Below are 22373 nucleotides of genomic sequence, written 5' to 3'. Positions count from 1 at the left end.
AAATATAGATATCTTGTAACAGCATAATTCTATAATATCCCAATCCTTTGTGCTACTGTTATAAACCCTACAGTACAGTGCTTTAATTTTTCTTTAACCATTAATATGTCTTTTGAAGAAATTAAGAAAATAATCTATAGTCTTTCATATTTATTCACTGATTTGCCATTTCTATTGATCTTCATTCATTTCCGAAGATATGAGTTACCAGTTAGTGTCATTTCCGGTGTTATTTCTAGTATTAGCTCTTCAGCCTGAAGTACTTATTTTAGCATTTCTTATATTACAGGTCTGCTGGTGATGAATTCTTGTTTTTATCTGAAAAATGTCTTTGGTTAATCTTCACTCCTGAAGACTAGTTTTTCTGGATATGAAATTCTAGAGGCCGGGTATGGTGGCACAAGCCTGTAATCCCAGAACTTTGTAAGGCCAAGGTGGGCAGATTGCTTGAGCTCAGGGGTTTGAGACTAGCCTGGCCAACATGGCAAAACCCCGACTCTACTAAAAATACAAAAATCAGCTGGGCGTGGTGGCGCATGCCTGTAATCCCAGCTACTCGGGAGGCTGAGGCATGAGAATTGCTTGAATTCAGGAGGTGGAGGTTGCAATGAGCCAAGGTTGCACCACTGCACTCCAGCCTGGGTGACAGAGTGAGACCCTGACTCAAAAAAAAAAAAAAAAATTCTGGGCTGGGTGCGGTGGCTCACGCCTGTAATCCCAGCACTTTGGGAGGCTGAGGCGGGCGAATCACAAGGTCAGGAGATCGAGACCATCCTGGCTAACATGGTGAAACCCCATCTCTACTAAAAATACAAAAAATTAGCCACGCATGGTTGCGGGCACCTGTAGTCCCAGCTACTCGGGAGGCTGAGGCAGGAGAATGGCGTGAACCCGGGAGGCGGAGCTTGCAGTGAGCCCACCATCACGCCACTGCACTCCAGCCTGGGTTGTCTACAGAGTGAGACTCCGTCTCAAAAAAAAAAAAAAATTCTAGAGTGACACGTTATTTCTTATAGAAATCTAATAATGTAATGCCATTGTTTTTGGCCTCCACTGTGTCTAATGAGAAGTCAGCTGTAATTATGTATTATTGGTCCCCTGTGTGTAAACTGTTGTTGTTCTCTCACTGCAGCCAAGACTTCAGCAGTTTTATTAAAATGTATCTGATGTGGTTAACTTTGTGCTTATTCTTCTTGGGGTTTGTTAAGCTTCCTGGATCTCTAAGTTGATATTTTTTCACTAAATTTTACTGTTGGTGAAATTTTCTCAATATTTTTTGCCCATTTTCTCTCTTTGCTCTTTAGGAACTCTATTTACATGTATGCTTAGACTGCTTGTTAGCGTCCGAGAGGTCTCATAGGCTCTGTCTAGTTTTCATGAATCTTTTTTCTCTCTGCTCTTTGAATATTTTCTATTGATGTCTTCAAGTTAATTGACTCTTTGATGTCCCAAATCTGCTGTAAGGTCCATTTCTCACTTCAGTTATCATACTTTAGTGTTCTATAATTCTCACTTTTAAAAAATGTCTCTTGGGAGGCCAAGATGGGCAGATCACCTGAGGTCAGGGGTTTGAGACCAGCCTGGCCAACATGGCAAAACCCCGTCTCTACTAAAAATACAAAAATTAGCCAGGCATGGTGGTGCATGCTTGCAATTCCAGCTATTCGGGAGGCTGAGGCAGGAGAATTGCTCGAACCTGGGAGGTAGAGGTTGCAGTGAGCCAAAACCGCACCACTGCACTCCAGCCTGGGCAACAGAGTGAGACTCCATCTCAAAGAAAAACAAAAAGAAAAAAAGAAAAAATTTCTCTTTCTCTGTTTGAGGTTTTCTACTTGTTCAATTACTATACATATTTTCTTTCATAGTTCTTAAGCATATTTATAATGACTGCTTTAACATCTTTGACTTCGAATATGAACACTTGGTCATCTTGAAGATATTTTTTATTGACTACTTTTCTCTTGAACGTGGTTACATTTTCCTGTTTCTTCACATGTCTAGCGATTTTTGGATTGGTTATTACACAGTATGTATAATATGTTGTCATGACTCTAGATTCTGTAACATTCCTCTGAAGATGGATCTTTGTTCTAGCAGGCAGTTAATTTGGTGAGACTCAATTTCCAAATTCTGTCTCTCCTGCCATCAGCATCTGCTGAAAGCTCTTCTCCGTTCTTTTAGCTTCCAAGTGCTGCTTTTTCATTGCATTTCTGGGGCCTCCCCACACATATGAAGGAGTTGCGCAGATGTTAAATGCAGGTTTGGGGACTAATCTTTCTGCATCTCCTCCCCTTCCAAGATTTTTTGCCTAAGTTTCTGGCTGCTCTACTAGTTAGTCCTGAGCTCTGTTATCCAAGATTTCTGCCTCTGGAGCCAGGCAGACTGGGGAGTACCTTCAGGGGCAAGTTCCTTCCTTTCAGATTGAGTTTATCTTTTCTTTCACTTCCTTTCCAGTGCCTTTAAATAGCTGTTTAAAATATATAAATACATATATGTAATTTTTAAATATACATTTCAATAATCTTTATCTGTGGGAGGTTAGTGTGAGTAATCTATTATGTCATCACCAGCAGCTGAAATAATCAGTGTTGTTTTGATTCAGTGTTTCACACTGGGTGAATTTTTTTGATTCTTCACCCACCTTCCAGAGGTTCATCTTCATCCTGGCTGACTTTCCAAGTTGTCACAAGATGGAACCAGCAGCTTTCAGAGCTACATGCTTCCATCTTCAAAACCAGAGAAGGAAGAGTCAAACCAACAAACATGGTCCTGGGCTTCACTCCAACTAAATAAATTTTTAGAAAACATAACCACCCTTGGACCAAGCACTGTGGCCAGTAGAATGCTATGAGCTGACCGGCTTAGGCTTGGGTCACTGGTCATCTTCTCCCTCTAGCCTTATTCCTTGTTTCTGACTCCCTGAAGGCCTACAACCCCACTTACAGGTCCCTGTTGCTTTTGTAAGCCAGGGGAGTGATGCTGTTGAATACTCTTCCTCAAAGGCAGCACGGCCTTTTGTGGCTCCCAATTTGAAAGACACAGGTCAATTGCAATTCTCTGACTCTCAGAAGCCTGAAGTCTTTTCTCCTCACCTCATATAGCCCTTGAAACTATGGTTCCCACTCCCCATTGGCCATTTTGGCTTTAGCTCTCTTTCATATCTGGGTTTGAGTTTCCTTGTCATTTCTGGTATCTGGAGATCTCCTTTGCTTGCTTTCAAACTTAATTAGGTAGTAATAAAAAAAAACTGAGAAAGGGGGCTTATATTTTATCCAGCATTTCTATGTATTTGCAGAAGACAAAAAGAGGAATCTTCTCATATTAACTAAATCCACCATCAGTAACTTTCCTTAGCCTTCAGGATATAGAACCAATTCTAATTCATTTAACACAGAGGGCCCTTCATGGTATTATTTACCCTCTTAGTTTCATGACCTGAATATCCCCAAATGCAATCTTTTCTTTTGAGAAGGAAAGAACTTTTTATAATTCTCTGTTCATGCCACGCTGTTTCTTCTTTCTATTCCTTTTCTGATACTGTTTACTCTATATAGAATATTATCTCCTCAAGGTGCCCATGCCCTCACACACAAATTTTTATCTAGTCAACTGATACTCATTCTAAAAGTCTTCAATAAACATGGCTTCTTAAAAGCCTTTTCTGTCTCTCCCTTCCCTACACCAACTAAGACTAAGATGGTCCCTTCCCGGGGTCCTGTGACATTCTATACACACTTCTGAAATACAAATGTCACTCCAATTGTTGACTTACTTTTCCCACTAGACTACACTCCTTGAAAGAAATATGTCTTATGTAATTGATTACTTCTAGTACTTCATTCTTTGCTTGGCACATATTAGATATTTGACAAATGTTTGCTGAATGAATGGAGAGACAGATTCTTTTTTCTTATTTTTTAAAATTAATAGATTTATTCTTTAGAGCAATTTTTTTTGGTTTACAGAAAAACTGAAGAGAAAGTACAAGTTCTCACATAATTGGCAAAACCTGGAAGTAACCAAGATGTCCTTCAGTAGGTGGATGATACATAAACTGTGGTACATCAGACAATGGGCCATTATTTAGCAATAAAAAGAAATGAGCTGGCCCCTCACCCCATGTGCAGACCCCACCATTGGAAGGCCTGGTGCCCACACCGTATCAAAGAAAAAAGGACTAAGTGCAGAAGAAAAGAAAGCCTGCATGATGGAAACATTTTTTAAAACAAAAGATGTATATCAATTAAAAGAGATGGAGAAGGCCAGGTGTGGTGGCTCATGCTTGTAATAGTAGTACGTTGGGAGGTTGATGCAGGAGGACTGCTTGAGGCCAGGAGTTCAAGATCAACCTGGCCAAAATAGCGAGATGCCATCTCTTAAAAAAAAAAAAAAAAGAAAGACATGGAGAAGACTGCTCCCAAAGAGAAAGGCATTACTGCTGTGTTAGTAAAAGAAAAAAGTCCTTCAAAGTTTAGTTGATAACGATATGGTTGACTGTGAGAGAACTGGAACTTCTAATTATTATCAGTCTTTTCCAAGTAAAATTCTTCATGCAAGAACATGTAAATTGGAGGTTCTGAAATCTCAGTTGTTTCAGGCAAGCCAAAGCATGCAAATTTACAGACAAGCATCAGAAAAACTAAAATTGGCCAACATGAGATGAAGGAGTGAACCATGCTAGCCAAAGAGCATTCTTCACTCTGGGATCAAAGGGAACAGCTAAAGGCAGAAGTTGAAAAATGCAAATAATGTGACCCGCAAGTTGTTGAAGAAATACATCAGGCAAATAAAGTACTTGCTAACAGATAGACTGATAACATATTTGCAATAAAATCTTGGGCCAAAAGAAAATTTGGGTTTGAAGAAAATAAAATTGATAAAACTTTTGGAATTCCAGAAGACTCTGACTACATAGATTAAAATATACCATGGTGGTAAAGAATCTATGAGCTCGCAAATATGTAAATTTTTAAATATTATCCAACTAGGCCGGGCACAGTGGCTCATGCCTGTAATCCCAGCACTTTGGGAGGCCGAGGCGGGCAGATCACTTGAGGTCAGGAGTTCGAGACCAGTCTGGCCAACGTGGTGAAACCCCATCTCTACCAAACATACAAAAATTAGCCAGGTGTGGTGGCACATGCCTGTAGTCCCAGCTACTCCGGAGGCTGAGGCAGGATAATCACTTAAACCTGCGAGGCAGAGGTTGCAGTGAGCTGAGCTCACACCACTGCACTCCAGCCTGGGCGACAGAGCAAGACTCTGTCTCAAAAAAAAAATTAAAAAATTTAAAAAATATTATCCAACTAAATGTACTGAATTGTCTTTTACCTATAACAGTGTTTATCATTTTATTAAATTATAAAATGTAAAAAAGAGAAAGAAATGAACCATCAAGCCATGAAAAGACGTAGAGAAATCTTAAATGTGTATTCCTTTTGTAGTCACTTTAAGATTTTAGAAAATTATTTGTCAGACATACCCTACCTGATTAAATGTGTATTCCTAAGTGAAAGAAGCCAATCTGAAAAGGCTACATACATACTGTGGAATTCCAATTATCTAATATTCCAGAAAAGACAATGGTAAAAACATCAGTGGTTGCTAGGGGTTGGAGGGATGAACAAGTGGAGCACCGAGGATTTTTAGGGCAGTGAAACTACTCTGATTGATAATATAATGGTGGACACATGCCATTATACACTTGTCAAAACCCAAAGAATGTACACCAAGAGTAAACCCTAATGTAAACTAGGGGCTTCAGGAGATAATGATGTGTCAATGTAGGTTGTCCATTGTAACATATGTACCACTCTGGTGAGGGATGTTGATAGTGGAGGAGGCTGTACATGTGTGGGGCAGAGGGGTATATGACAATGCTCTGCTTAATTTTGCCGTAAATTTTAAATTGCTCTAAAAATTAAAGTATATTTTTTAAAATATGAAAGAGCTAAACATACATCTCAAGACGAAGAAAAGGAACAGAAAAACAAACTAAAACCCCCAAAACCCAAGAAGTAGAAGGAAAGAAATAATAAAGATAGAAACGAATGAAACAGAACATAACTTAAAATAAAAATCAACAAAACTAAAACTTTGTTCCTTTGAAAAGTTCTAAGAAGAAATTGAAAAGGTGAATAGTTTCTATACCTAAAAACTACAGAAGGAAGAAGTATCAGGGAGGCAGGCATGGTCAATAGCATATAATGCCATAACAAAGTAAAGTAAAATTCATATTGAAAACTGCCTGGTGTGGTGGTTCCCATCTATAATCTCAACACTTTTGGGAGGCCAAGGCAGGAAGATTGCTTGAGCCCAGGAGTTTGAGACCAGCCTGGGCAATATAGCAAGACCCTGTTTCGTTGTTTTTTTTTTTTTTCCACATGAGCCTGACATGATCCATCTCTTCCTTTTATTTGTTTTTTTTTTTTTTTTTTTTTTTTTTTTTTTTTATACTTTAGGTTTTAGGGTACATGTGCACAAAGTGCAGGTTTGTTACATATGTATCCATGTGCCATGTTGATTTCCTACACCCATTAACTCGTCATTTAGCATTAGGTATATCTCCTAATGCTGTCCCTCCCCCCTCTCCCCAACCCCACAACAGTCCCTGGAGTGTGATGTTCCCCTTCCTGTGTCCATGAGTTCTCATTGTTCAATTCCCACCTATGAGTGAGAACATGCGGTGTTTGGTTTTTTCTCCTTGCGATAGTTTACTGAGAATGATGTTTTCCAGTTTCATCCATGTCCCTACAAAGGACATGAACTCATCATTTTTTATGGCTGCATAGTATTCCATGGTGTATATGTGCCACATTTTCTTAATCCAGTCTATCGTTGTTGGACATTTGGGTTGGTTCCAACTCTTTGCTATTGTGAATAGTGCCGCAATAAACATACGTGTGCATGTGTCTTTATAGCAGCATGTTTTATAGTCCTTTGGGTATATACCCAGTAATGGGATGGCTGGGTCAAATGGTATTTCTAGTTCGAGATCCCTGAGGAATCGCCACACTGACTTCCATAATGGTTGAACTAGTTTACAGTCCCACCAACAGTGTAAAAGTGTTCCTATTTCTCCACATCCTCTCCAGCACCTGTTGTTTCCTGATTTTTTAATGATGGCCATTCTAACTGGTGTGAGATGGTATCTCACTGTGGTTTTGATTTGCATTTCTCTGATGGCCAGTGATGATGAGCATTTCTTCATGTGTTTTTTGGCTGCATAAATGTCTTCTTTTGAGAAGTGTCTGTTCATGTCCTTTGCCCACTTTTTGATGGGGTTGTTTGTTTTTAAGACCCTGTTTCTTAAAAAAAGGAAAAGAAAACTGCCCGATCTAACAATAAGGAGATCATTGATAACTTGGGCAAGAATAATTTAAGTGGAATGGAATGAAGTAGAACAAGTTTCTAAAAGGAAAAAAAAAAATCCCGGATGTGTTGACATTAATGCTGACCTATATCTGCAAGAAGCTAGATTTGATTTATCTTTATCTTTGCACAGTGCCTCACATATCGCTGCTTGCAACACTATTTGCTGAATTAATTCAGTTGGATGGAAAAGAAAGGACCACACATAAAGGGCTTTAAATGCTTGACAGTATTGAGACTGAAATGAAGAAGTTTTAAGATTTCTAAACAGATATACAGTCTGATGTTTAAAGAAGATTAATCTGGATGTTAGCTTAAGACTTAAAGGGAATACTCAGGAAAGGGAGACTAGTTAGGAAGTTGTTGCAGTAATCTAGGCCCTTCTGGATTAGGATAGGCCAACAGCAGTGAAGATAAAGGGTGAAATTTGAGAGACATTATGAAAGTAAACTTCTTAGGATTTGCCAACAAATGGATATGAAAGTTAGAAGAAAAAGATGTTAAAGGTTTGAAAGACTGAAAAACTTAAGATAATAAAGAACGAAGGTCAGTGGTAACACACACTGGCATTTTAACTAAATGCAACCTCAACTTGATCTATTTCTATGGTTTAAGAAATTCAGGTATTTAATTTTCAGCATACAACTTTTGGTCACAAAATAAATTTTCTTGAACAAATGAATGTTAAATCTAGATGTAAACTGAGATCTTTATAAATGAATTAAAAAAGTAGAGAATTTATTCAAATTCAGATACTTTTATATTTATTTCCAGAAGGCAAGATAATGGGATAGTTTTGAAATATCTAGTAGAATATGCCAGTTTTCCATAAAAGTTTTTTTTCTTAACAGTTTAAATCTAGGAGACTAGTTTAAAATCAAAAAGTTATGCATGAGAAAAGCTAAAATGACAAATCTGGATACGTATATCAGAAGTTTTCTATTTGCGGAAACACGCATACTCGCATAGTTGAAATGTATTTCCTGAGTCAGCATATACTGGAAGGTTTCTCACCTTCCTCTTTTCATCTTATTTTGGCTCACCTTTTCCCTCAAAACATCTTGAAACATAGATACTATGGAAACAAATGAAAATGATCTATCTCTGAAAGCATTCAGAGTCAAATAGCTCAGCATTCCTCTTCTTTTTCACTAAACTGTGCTCTGCACCACAAAATTAAACAGACATCCCTAGGGATACAGATTTGCCAAGAGAGCTCCTGGCAAAAATAAAACCTGGCCCTTCTCCAGACTGCTATACATGGACAACAATGGAAGTTCTACAGATGGAGATTGATTGCTGGCTGGCTGGCGGGCCTGTGGTTACTTAATAGTGTCAAGATGAAGAATATTAGGCACAGATCATTTTCATGTCCAAAGACTTCTGACAGCAAATGTGCTCTTTCTGACTTCGCACATTCAGCAATAGTGAGAGTTATTTACTGAAGAGATAGTTCTAATTCTAGCTCTATTCCCTTATGTATCAGACAAGCAAACTGAAGCCCAGCGAAGGTGGGTCATTTGCCCAGAATCATACAGCTAGTCGGTGACAGGACAAAACACAGGTCTTGAGATTCCCAGTTCAATATTTCCACCTCTCTACTGAGCAACACTACGCTCTAAATAATACTAAAAAGAACGTGTTGCTCACGTCTTAAACTCTTTTAATCTAAGTCATTTCATAACTTGACATTCCCGTTCAGTATTTTGCTAGAAATTGCAATATACTTTTATTTTGTGAGATACTATATATTAATATAACAGTTTTTTAAAGAACTATGTATTTTAAGTCCCAGAGTCACCAAAATAAAATGAGATTAGAAATGGTTTTAAAACTATTAAAACACAATTAATAAATACTGAATCTTTAAACTTGGGGAGATTCTTTAAAAATTATAGCTCAATATATTTAAAAGCAGAGAGGGGTACTGGAATCAAGGTCACAAGACCAGGATTTAAGTGCTATCCCTGCTACTGACTAGCTGCGTGACCTGAACATGTTTCCTCCTTATCTATAAAATCAACAGGGTCAATCAGGGTCGCTGAAATTAGTTTTATCATTTAAAATACAGTTCCAGACAACTCAAGGATAAGATCTTTATGTTATCCTTATTATATTATAACATGTTCAAATAATTGAGCAAAAAAAAATCCCTCACTATTCTATACCTAACTAACTAAAGACATTAAAACACAGGAAATGGCTGGGCATGGTGGCTCATGTCTGTAATCCCAGCACTTTGGAAGGCTGAGGCGGGAGGATCAGGAGTTCACGACTAGCCTGGGCAACAAAGCGAGACCCTGTCTCTACAAAAAATAGGAAGATAAAAATTAGCCAGGCTGGAACATCTACTCTGGTGGCTGGAACAGCTACTCAGGTGTCTGAGATGGGATGATCGATCACCTCGGCCCAAGAGTTCAAGGCTGCAATGAGCTATGATCACGCCGCTGCATTCCAGCCTGGGCGACAGAGAGAGACTTCATCTCAAAAAGAAAAACAAAAGAACAACAGTAACAACAACAAAAAAACCTCACAGGAAACATCATCTCTACTATAAAAAAGCTGTAGATTTGGCTCTGCATAGAGTCAGCAAGAAAAACAATGTCAGAAAAATGCAGTACACAGTTGAAGTTATGGAAATCTGGATCACATCTTTCTGCATTCATTTAACTAAATAGGCGGCTTTGAAAACCTAAGAATAGTTTTTCTGAAGGGGAAACAGGAGAACATAAAAGAAGCTCAGAGCAACTGGGCATGGTGGCTCACGCTTGTAATTCCAACACTTTGGGAGGCCGAGGCAGGTGGATCACCAGAGGTCGGGAGTTTGAGACCAGCCTGACCAACATGGAGAAACCCCAACTTTACTAAAAATACAAAAATTAGCCAGGCATGGTGGTTCATGCCTGTAATCCCAGGTACTTGGGAGGCTGAGGCAGGAGAATTGCTTGAACCCGGGAGGCGGAGGTTGCAGTGAACCGAGATCATGCCACTCCACTCCAGCCTGGGCAACAAGAGTGAAACTCCGTCTCAACAAAACAGAAAAGAAAAGAAAAAGAAAAAAGAAAGAAAGAAAGAAGCTCAGAGAAGCTGTTTTAGTCCAGTTCTGCCAGACCCTCCATAGCAAGTACCACGCAGCACTATCAGACATCAAGATCCTTTATCTATTGCTTTATTGAGTGTGGTTATACATGGTCACGGATGATTAAGTTTGATCCTGTTTAATACATAGATCATTTAGATCTTTGGTAAAAACTGTAAATCAACTGTAAAAACAACTTTTACTTTTGCTTTTCTACTACTTGAGACAATTGTGAATTCACAAAGATATAGATACCCTTACATGCAATTCACTGTTCATTCACTCTATGGAAATCCAAAAAGTATAAACATAGTCCCTGTACCCACTAGCTACCAAGAGTTTACAATTGAATAGGATCATGAGTTTTACTATTTAATAAATTCTTACCAGTTTTTATGTCCAATTTAATTGCACTTAAGTCCTTTGTCTCTTAACAGATGTAAAACAGAAAAATTAATTTGTAAGGTACTAGAAAAAAGGATTAAGGAATCATAAAGAGCTAATCCAAGGCTGGGCATGGTGGCTCATATCTGTAATCCCAGCATTTTGGGAGGCTGAGGCGGGCAGATTACTTGAGGTCAGGAGTTTGAGACCAGCCTGGCCAACATGGTGAAGCCCTTCTCTACTAAAAAATATTTTTAAAAGTAGCTGGGCATGGTGACTTCTTCCTAGCACATTAACTGGTGACTAACCTATCATAAATACTTTGCGAGTATTACTTCACAGATACTGCATGATATACTTCTATCTAACTTTTGCAGATGTGACTTTCAATTTGTGGGGATCACAACAGAAATCCCCACATGCTTTATTTGTTATAGACTAAATGGTGATCCAGAAAGAAAAAGAGGCTCTGACACATCTTTCAGCCTCCTTTTGGGCTAGGATTGGAATTCATTCTAGTGGTGAATGAACCAACTATTGCCGAAGTTGCTTTTTTGGGCAATGCTGCTTTTAAAAAAATCTCAGTACCAGGTCATTTAAATATCTAACTGGAAAAAATACATATATCTTTAACTCTAATTACACCATATACAAAAATCAATTCCTAACTGACTGCAGATCTAAATATGAAAGATAGGACAATTGCGCTTTCAGAGAAAAACAATAGAATATCTTTGTGACCTTAGAATATTTAAAGTATTTGTGTCTTCTTAAACTGGACACAGAACCTCTAATCATAAAAGAAAAAAATAATAAATTTGATTATATTAAGAATTTCTGTTCGGCCAGGCATGGTAGCTCACGCCTGTAATCCCAGCACTTTAGGAGGCCGAGGCGGGCGGATCACGAGGTCAAGAGATCAAGACCATCCTGGCTAAGAGGGTGAAACCCCGTCTCTACTAAAATACAAAAAAATTAGCTGGGCCTGGTGGTGGGTGACAGAGCGAGACTCTGTCTCAAAAATAAATAAATAAATAAATAAAATTTAATAAAAAAGAACTTCTGCTCACCAAAACACAATATTAGAACAAAATGACAACAAAAGTAGAAGATATGGCAATAATATATCTGAGAAAGGGTTTATTTACATAGAGATTGCACAGAGAATTCCTATGAGTTGATTAAAAAAATATATACAGAACACCAATAGAAATATGAACAAAATATCTGAACTTGAATGACTTCATAAAAGAGGATATCCAAATGGAAAATAAACCTGAAAAAGATGCCCAACTTCATTAGTTATCAAGGAGATGCAAATTCAAATTGCAACATGGTATCAGGCTGGGCCTGGTGGTTTATGCCTATAATCCCAGCATTTTGGGAGGCAGAGGCAGGCAGATCACTTGAAGTCAGGGGTTCAAAACCTGCCTGGCCAATATGGTGAAACCCTGTCTCTACTAAAAATATAAAAATTAGCCAGGCATGGTGGGCACCTGTAATCCTAGCTATTCGGGAGGCTGAGGCAGGAAAACCACTTGAACCCAGGAGGCGGAGGTTGCAGTAAACCAAGATCACGTCATTGCACTCCAGCTTGTGGACAGAGCAAGACTCAATCTCAAAAACAAACCAACGAACCAAAAAACCACAACGTGGTTTTTCACTCTACACCCATCAGCACATCTAAAACGAATATGTAAAATACCATGTACTGGGGAGGACGTGGAGCAACTGAAACTGTCATACACTACTTGCTATGGTTTGAATGTTTGTGTTCCCTCCAAAATTCATGTTGCAACTTAATCTCCAATGCAACAGTATTAAGAGGTAGGGCCTTTAGATGGTGATTAGGTCATGAAGACTTCACCTTGGTGAATGCGATATTAAGTCCTTTAAAAAAATGGTTTCACACAGCAATTGTAATCTTTTTTTTTTTTTTGCTTCTACCATGCACAACATGGCAAGACCACCTCTCTAAAAACAAAATAAAATAAATTAAAGATGGGCATTTTAAAAAAAACTGAACATAGAGGGAGATGTTGGACAAAGGATACAAAATTTCAATTAGACAGAAGGAATAAGTTCAGGAAATCTATCATATAACATTGTGGTTATAATTAATGACTATATACATACTTGAAAATAGCTAAGAAAGTAGATTTTAAGTGTCATCACCACAAAAAAAGTATGTGAGGTAATGCATATGTTAATTACTAATAGTTCAATTTAGCAATTCCACAATGTATACATATTTCAAAACATCATATTGTACACTATAAATATATGCAATTTACATCAATTTTTTAAAAATAAGTAAAATAATTTTTTTAAAAACAGAACATAGGCATATCTATGACCCAGCCATTCTATTCCACACAAATGCTTATGTATGTTCACCAAAAGACAGGTACTAGAATATCCACAGCTTCAATATCTGTAATAGCTAAAAACTGGAGAGGGCCAGGCACAGTGGCTCATGCCTGTAACCCTAGCACTTTGGAAGGTCAAGGCAGGAGGATCACTTGAGCCCAAGAGTTTGAGACCAGCCTGGGCAACATGGTGAGATCTTGTCCCTACAAAAAAATATAAAAGATTTAGCCAGGTGTGGTGACGTGCACCTGTAGTCGCAGCTACTTGGGAGGCTGAGGTGGGAGGATCACTTGAGCCCAGCTACAGTGAGCTATGATCATGCCACTGCACTCCAGCCTGGGCTACAGAGTGAGACTGTCTCTAAAAACAAAAATCCGTAGGATGAATAAATAAATTGAGGTATGTTCACACGTGGAATACTAGACAGCAATGAAAATGAAGGATATATAACTACATGTGACAATAAGGATGATCTCACAAACATAATGCTGAGCAACAGAAGCCAGACCCCAAAGATATGAGTCCACTTATATCAAAAACAAAATCAGGCAAAACTAGACTTCCATTAGAAGACAGGACAAGAAATGAGGGGGGCTTCCAGCATGCTGGTAAAGTGGTGTTTCTTGAGCATAAATGTACATTTCAATATTCATGTTATACTTTAATGAAAAGTTAAGGACTACTTTTTCTCACTACTTAATGTTAAGGTTCTGGCCTTTCACGTAAAAAGCCAGCACCCCGATCTTGGAGAAATACCAAAGTATACTGTAAAGGCTAGTAATGAAACTGGTTTTAAGCTCTCTACAGATTAACCTTTACCCCAGGTCACAGCTTCACAGAATTAGGAAACTAATAATAGTCTGGCAGAACAAATTTGTTCTTTTCTGATTTAAAAAATTAAAAAGGCATTAGAAATGAATGATTTTCTTCCCTCCTCCTACTTATTGTTATGAACTATACACAAAGTACATCACATATTATTTCATTTAATCTTCATAATAATTCCATGAAATAATATTTTTTATATTTTTCATAATTTCATAGTAAAAGAGATTTAGGTTAAGCACATTGTCTAAGATCAGTCAGCACATACATAGTAGAGCCAGGATCTGAATCCTGGTTTGTCTGACTTCCAAACTTTGTTCTTTACTACTTTATACTGCCTCATTGCTATACTAGGGGCTGCACAGGATGGAGTGATGATCATCTTCTTTAGCTTCTGTTTAGTCACTTTAGAAGGCCAGGTCTGAACAAAACATTTCCTTCCACCTCTTTTTATAAAGACCCATAGAGGGGTTGGACTGTTATGGAATGAAAGCCAGACATTAATAACAGAGAGCCCATGCCACCAATAGGCCTGTAATAAAAGTGTTTGACTGCTTTTAACAACTGGCTACATGGGAAATTCGACGGAGTTCTCAGCAGATTGGTCTCAAATGAACCAACAATTTAGGATGAGTGTTTTCCTTAGGCCATAGTGGAAGAACCACGGATACACTATGCAATTTTGTTAAAAATAAGGATTAATGAGCAGGTACTTAGCAGGTTTTTGTTTGTTTGTTTTGTTTTGTTTTGTTTTTTGAGACAGAGTCTTGCTCTGTCACTCAGGCTGGAGTGCAGTGGCACCATCTCTGCTCACTGCAAGCTTTGCCTCCTGGGCTCACGCCATTCTCCTGCCTCAGCCTCCCGAGTAGCTGGGACCACAGGCACCCAGTGCCACGCCCGGCTAATTTTTTGTATTTTTGGTCAAGAAGGGGTTTCACCGTGTTAGCCAGGATGATCTCGATCTCCTGACCTTGTGATCCGCCTGCCTCGGCCTCCCAAAGTGCTGGGATTACAGGTGTGAGCTACCATGCCCGGCCATGAGCAGGTGCTTAACCGTGCACAGGTATCTGCATTTCTTTAAATCTTCTTCTAGGGTAGCTTTAATAAAAGTTTAGGTTGGTAGAAAAATATGACTGACTAGACTACTGATTTTTAAATAGCTTCCGATATTTAATCAGATATTTCATTAAGTTATCAGATACTTTCCCAAGTTGCAGATCTAGTACCTAATTAAAACTAAGCACAGCTGGGTGCGGTGGCTCACGCCTGTAATCCCAGCACTTTCAGAGGCCGAGGCGGGCAGATCACAAGGTCAGGAGTTCAAGACCAGCCTGACCAACATGGTGAAACCCCGTGTCTACTAAAAATACAAAAATTAGCCAGGTGTGGTGGTGCACACCTGTAATCCCAGCTACTCAGGAGGCTGAGGCAGAAGAATCGCTTCAACCCGAAAAGCGGAGGTTGAGCCGAGATTGCACCACTGCATTCCAGCCTGGAAGACAGAGCTAGACTCTGTCTCAAAAAAAAAAAAAAAAAAGAAAAAAGAAAGAAAAGAAAAAGAAAAAAGAAAAACTAAGCACTTTTACTCGTCTACTTTGGAAAATCCTAAACTTAAAGTAACTTCCAGGTTGTGTGAAAGGTCAATTTCATAGTTAAAAATCACACCCTGACCTGAGATTTTGTTGTACAATCACAGCATCCTTCATAAAAGGAATTTCAGTTTATTTGTTTATTGATTGACTGATCAACTGAGACCGGGTCTCACTGTGTTGCCTAGGCTAGAGTGTAGTGGTGCATTCATGGCTCACTGCAGCCTCAACCTCCCAGGCTCAAGCGATCCTCCCACCTCAGCCTCCAAGTAGCTGGGACCACCCAGCTAATATTTTATTTTTTATAGAGTCAGGGTCTTCCAGTGCTGTCCAGCTAGTCTTGAACTCCTGGGCTCAAGCAATCCTCCTGCCATGGCCCCGCAAAGTGTTGGGATTATAGGCGTGAGCCACCATGCCCAACCCAAAGTTTATTTTTGAACCACTCAATATCAAAGTCATTTAAAATGTAAATGTCATTCTTTATAACAGAGGAAAAATATATTTGCCATATTATAGAACTCTATACTTGATGTGTATGTTAGAGGTTTTTTTTTTTTTTGAAATGGAGTCTCACTCTGCCACCCAGGCTGGAGTGCAGTGGCGTGATCTTGGCTCACTGCAACCTCTGCCTCCCAAGTTCAAGTGATTCTCCTGACACAGCCTCCGGAATAGCTGGGATTACAGGCATGTGCCACCACGCCCAGCTAATTTTTGTATTTTTAGTAGAGGTGAGGTTTTGCCATGTTGGCCAGGAACACAAAGTCATAATATTTAATTATGAACTACAGATACTTCGACTTGCACCCCTGCCAATACACCTACAGTTGAAGCAGCTTGCTGATGGTGTTAGAATCCCCACAACTTCCTGAGTGGAGGAGGCTCAATGTTTGACTCTAAGCTATACCCACCTGCTGTAAGGCTTAGATTAAGGGTATCCCATCTAGATATATATTTATTAACTTGCCTCTTGAAAGTATAGATTCAGGGGGAAAAATCACATATGTCTCTCTTTAGTAAATATACATAATATCTATTATATCTCAATTGTGTTATTCTATCTAGGCCCGTTCCTCAAGTAAAAATGTAACTGCAGCCTGGGCAATGTGGTGAAACCTTGTCTTTACAATACATACAAAAATTAGCCAGACATGGTGGTGCACACCTGTAGTCCCAGCTAGTGGGGAGGCTGAGGTGGGAGGATCACCTAAGCCCAGGGAGGTCAAAGGTGCAGTGAGCCGTGATCATACCACTGCACTCCAGCCTGGGCAACAGAGCGAGACCTTTTCTAAAAAAAAAAAAAAAAAAAAAAAAGAAAGAAAAAAAAGTTGATTCCTCTAAGGCAACTCATAAACATATACCAAAGACAGACAATTAATTTGAAAGAAGAAATTAGCCATTTCACTAATTTGACTTCAAAAAATTCTTAAAATAGGCAAGAGTCCAACATAGAAAGCCATAATGTATTTTTGGAAAGTCATTCAAAAATTTATAATTTTTGGATATACCATTTTATGAGCAAGCTAAAGAATTCCTCTTTCAATAATGAATTAGTTCTCCCAGAATTGTTATTAGGGAGGTATCAATCATCACCTCACCGGTAAATGAAAAAAATAAGGGTCAGAAGGACAAAGGAGCTTGAGACAAGTCAAATCACATACTTGAAATCTCATGCTAAAGCATATTATTCATCTTAAAGTCGGATAATGTTAGAATTCTTTCTACTTTTCTTTCTTTATTCATTTATTTTTTAGATGGAGTCCTGCTTTGTCACCCAGGCTGGCGGCAGTGGTGTAATCTCGGCTCACTGCAACCTCTGCATCTCGGATTTAAGTGATTCTCCTGCCTCAGCCTCACAAGTAGCTGGGATTACAGGCGCCTGCCACTACGCCTGGCTAATTTTTTGTATTTTTAGCAGAGATGGGGTTTCACCATGTTGGACAGACTGGTCTCGGACTCCTGACCTCAGGTGATTTGCCCACCTCGGCCTCTCAAAGTGCCGGGATTACAGGCGTGAGTCACCACGCCTGGCCTTCCATTTTTCTTTAAATTCAAAATTACTTCAATAAAAATACTTGCTACATAAGACATTTATAACCAAATACTATCATTTTGTACACTGAATTTCTATCACCTTTGGGGAGGGAAGTCTACATAACCGAATGACTTTTACATTCACTTGGTAGATGTAGCTATAGGCCATTTTTGCATTTGTCTGATTTAACAGGATATATTTTAGGTTAATTAATCTTCAGGGATACAAATTTCTTAATAGAGCAGTCAGCAGTATTTTTAAAAATTAACCAAAACATTCCTAAATCATGTGAAGTAATACATTAGCAAGACTAAAATACCCCACTTCTGCTTCTATTTGTAGCCTTCAAAGCTTAACCCTCTGCTTCCCCACCTTCCCAAATGCCTCCTTCCACCCAATGATACCCCTTTCCTCCCACATTCTTCCCTGTCAACTAAAAAATGACCATAGAAAATTTACATTTATCAGGGCTGGAAGCAGTGGCTCATGCTTGTAATCCCAGCACTTTGGGAGGCCAAGGCAGGAAGATCACTTGAGGTCAGGAATTTAAGACCAGCCTGGCCAACATAATGAAACCCTGTTTCTAACAAAAAACACAAAAATTAGCCAGTGGTGGCCCATGCCTGTAATCCCAGCTACTCAGGAGGCTGAGGCAGGAGAATCACTTGAACCCAGGAGGAAGAGGTTGCCGTGAGTTGAGATCATGCCACTGTTCTCCAGCCTAGGCGACAGAGTGAGACCCTGTCTCAAAAAAAAAAAAAATTATATTTATCAAATGACTGAAATTCATTTACATTATAACTAATCCTGTAAGTACCTGTATATTAAGCTGGCTAACGGTGAAATGGAAGGCTTAATCCCCTATTAAAGAAGACTGGGACAGCATCATCAAGCATATATAGAGATTTTCCATACATGGGGAGCTAGAAATAGGAAATCTGAAATCATGCATTACCTAAAGGTAAACCTGATGTAGTCCTTTCAGGGTGATTTCCGGGGGTAGAGATGAGTGTCTGATATTACTCAGCCCTACCCAACACAGACTGCTAAAAACACAACTCTCCCCTGACCTGCCTTTCCTTTTTCTCTTGCCTGTTTAGAACATGGCTATTGAACACATCTGTCCGAGCACATCCCCTGACCTTGATTTAAAAAATTGGCATTTAAAGCCAATAACATCATCTTAACATAGTACAACACTTCTTTTTCTTACTCTTCATAGTGCCATATTTTATATGATTATCATTTAATTAAGGGACTTTTGGTACTACAATTCTACCCCTTAACAGACAAATGCCAAGTTCCTTAATATTTCAACTACCTCTGATATTTAAGATTCTGATTTCTTAAAAGGCATTCTTTTGGAATGTAGCGCTTTCAGCAATGGAGGTATTATGTTTTTAAATTCTAGCATTTTTGTTTGTGGATCCCACAAAGAATTTGAAAACTATATACCCCCTTGCATATTTTTAAGTTGACATCTACAATTTTTCACCATAAGTTTAAATAGTTGCAAACTGCTTTCCATGGCTGTATCATTTTACATCAATGTATGAATCATCCAGTTGCTCTGCGTCCTTGCCAGCATTTGGTGTTTTCACTATTTTTAATTTTAGTCATTCTGATGATAGCTCATCACGGTTTTAATGTGCAATTCCCTAATGGCTAATAAGCTTGAATGTCTTTTCATCTGTGTTTACCTGGCATCTATATATCTTTGGTAAAATGTCTATGCGTGTCTTTTTCCCACTTTCTAACTGGATTATTTTTTAAAACTGAGTTCTGAGAGTTCTTTATATATTCCAGATACTAGTCCTTTGTGAGATATGTGATTTGCAAATATTTTCTCCCAGTCTGTAGCTTGTCTTTTCATCTTTTTAACAAGGTCTTTAGCAGAGAAAAAGATTTTAATTTTGATAAGATCAAATTTATCAATTTTTCCATTATGAACCATGCTTTTGGTGTCAAGTCTAAGAACATGCAGTAACTATTATTTCTTGCCAGAATGAAATAGGACTCAGCTATTAAAAAATAGAATTATCCCTATTTTTTGTTTTTATAACTTTAAGTGGTGAGAAACCTTTTTCACATAAATGAAAAGATAAAAATGGAAGTCTTATTATAGCAATTATCTCTCAATTCTTGGAAATCTTTTGAGTTATGTGACAAAAATAACAGTAATCTACCATCAAAAACATACTTACTGATCTATTAGTTACTTAGCAGACAACTCTATTAGGCCTTCTTTCAGTTCTGTTGAGAGCAAAATATTGGAAACTAATATTGCAAAAAACTGTTATCTAGTCATTCCCTGAGACAGTATTTCTTGTCATTCACTATCTTAACACAGACACCAAATTTTCAATTGCCCTTTGTTTGGTGTCCTGGTAGTTTTTACATCCAGGGCAATGGACCTTTGTAAGATGTGAAATGGATGAGCAGTGTGCCTTTCCTTTCTAAAAGTGAGAAAGGACAACTATGCAAGAGAAGGTGGGAAAGCAGAGCACGCATCTCCATTCCAAACACATTCTCTGGCAAAGCAATGTTAGGAAAAACTATATCGGGAATTCAAAAATCTAGAAATTGATTCCCTTAACTATCCACACTCTATACTCGAAAAATGCACTCAAATGTACAGATAAAAGCCAGGAATGGTGGCGCGTGCTTGTAATCCCAGCTACTCAGGAGGCTGAGGCAGGAGAATTGCTTGAACCCAGGAGGCGGAGGTTGCAGTGAGCTGAGACCGCACCATTGCACTCCAGCCTGGGCGACAGAGGGAGACTCTATCCCCCAAAAAAAAAAAAAGCCAGTGTGCATCTACAGCCCACAGCAACACCACCAGCACAGGGAATATATGGACATGAGCAGTAAATACTTTTTGATGAGGAAAAGAGAAATAGCAAAATGATGAGCAGCAAAATAGCAACATGATACAGCCTATGAAAGGAAGAACTCAAAAACTAAGAATCAGACAGAAGCAAATTAAGTTGTTGCTTAAAGCATAATAATTAAGGCTTTTAAATTCACCAAACCATTCTGCTATCACAGACTGAAAAGGCTTGTTTATCCCTTCTCTGTCCTAGGGGAATAAATTATCTCATGAGTTTTTCTATTTTACCAAATTGCTATTTAAAAGCTGGTGAAATGTTTAAGCAATTCATTACATTAATATAAAGACCTTTTATAGGACAAAAGCATTATCAAAACCAAGTATGAACAGCATTATGAGTAAAGTGGAAAGGATATTGTTTACTTAAGACCCATTGAACTCAACCACAAAATTGATTCTAATTTAAGACCCTAATCTTTGAGCAGTTTTTTTCTTTTTCTTTTTTATCAAAATGAACTGTATACAAGATTTTCTGGGGAAAAAAGTTCCATCTTATTTTTATTCCTCTCAAGTTATTTACTCTAATTATCTCGCCTTATTTTATTGAAATAATTTGTTAATTAGGTTTTTTATTTTTATTTATTTATTTATTTATTTATTTATTTTTGAGACAGAGTCTAGCACTGTTGCCCAGGCTGGAGTGCAGTGGCACGATCTCGGCTCACTGCAACCTCTGCCTCCTTCCCAGGTTCAAGTGATTCTCCTGCCTCAGCCTCCCGAGTAGCTGGGATTACAGGCACCCGCCACCATGCCCAGCTAATTTTTTCTATCTTTAGTAGAGACAGGGTTTCACCACGTTGGTCAGGCTGGTCTCGAACTCCTGACCTCATGATTCGCCCACCTCAGCCTCCCAAAGTGTTGGGATTACAGGCCTGGGCCACTGCGCCCAGCTAATTTGTTAATTATGTAATGCTTAAATAGACACTGCAGTCATGAAGATACATAGGGTAGGTAAACATTAGAAAACAGATGCTGCAGTTTAATATTCACATCAGGACTTTCCGTTTAAGACGGCAGACTAAAGAAGATACATGTTTGCTACTTACAACTTACAAAACCACACTCAAATAAGGAAGGCAAAAGAAGCAATAAATCTCTAACAGCTGAAAGAGAAGTAGGAAATTCACCAGCGGATAAAAGATCCAACACATTTCTAGTTTCAAAAAGCAAATGGAATTGTGTTGATGGATGAGGCAGGCAGAGAAAGCCACAGCCCAGAATACTCTACCAGGCAACCTAAAAGAAGCTGGAAGCCAAACTGCTTCTTGGAATGCTAGAGGGTATCTAGAGAGCCAATCTGTCAGTTGGAACACCTGATGGCTCTGGGCTCTGAGCCAACAGGTACAAGGGAGGGCAGGAGTGAGAAGTGAGGTTGAAGACGGTGGGAATAATTGAAGATCTGTACCTGGAACTGCACTGGTTGGCACCCTCAACCACCTCCCCCACCCCACAGAGATCATAGGCAGCCTAGCATTAACCCTTACTCGAAAAACCAGATAGCTGAAAGAACAAACTGCAGAAAGCCAAGGCTTCTAGTGTGGGTACGTATAGTCCAACAAGAGTAAAGTACTCCGCTGGCACGAGAGACCCCAGAGCCCAGCATAGGCTCAACCTAGAGCAAACAAGCCAGCCAAGGCATCCCATCCTACATACAGGGCTCAGTCAGGCATCCGTTCTGGTGATAGGTCTAATGGGAAAACAGACTAACTTTTAAAACAGCAGAGGAAAGCCACACCAGTTACTTAGTCCTTTTTCTAAAATATGAACAGACAACCAACAATCACCAAGCACATGAGAAAGTCCAGCAGCATGAAAAAGAAGAGCTAAGATAAA

The 22373-nt window shown here is 38.8% G+C and overlaps 1 protein-coding gene and 1 pseudogene across 1 annotated transcript in view; one reads left to right on the top strand and one right to left on the bottom strand.

The window, feature by feature from the left end:
* Positions 1-22373, bottom strand: part of DIPK1A (divergent protein kinase domain 1A) — a 125306-nt gene that overhangs the window by 85915 nt on the left and 17018 nt on the right. The window lies entirely within an intron of this gene.
* Positions 1836-4973, top strand: LOC100604856 (annotated as a pseudogene).

Source organism: Nomascus leucogenys, chromosome 12, assembly GCF_006542625.1.
Source record: "Nomascus leucogenys isolate Asia chromosome 12, Asia_NLE_v1, whole genome shotgun sequence".
In the NCBI taxonomy this organism is placed as follows: domain Eukaryota; kingdom Metazoa; phylum Chordata; class Mammalia; order Primates; family Hylobatidae; genus Nomascus; species Nomascus leucogenys.
This window is presented reverse-complemented; position numbering and strand designations above follow the sequence as displayed.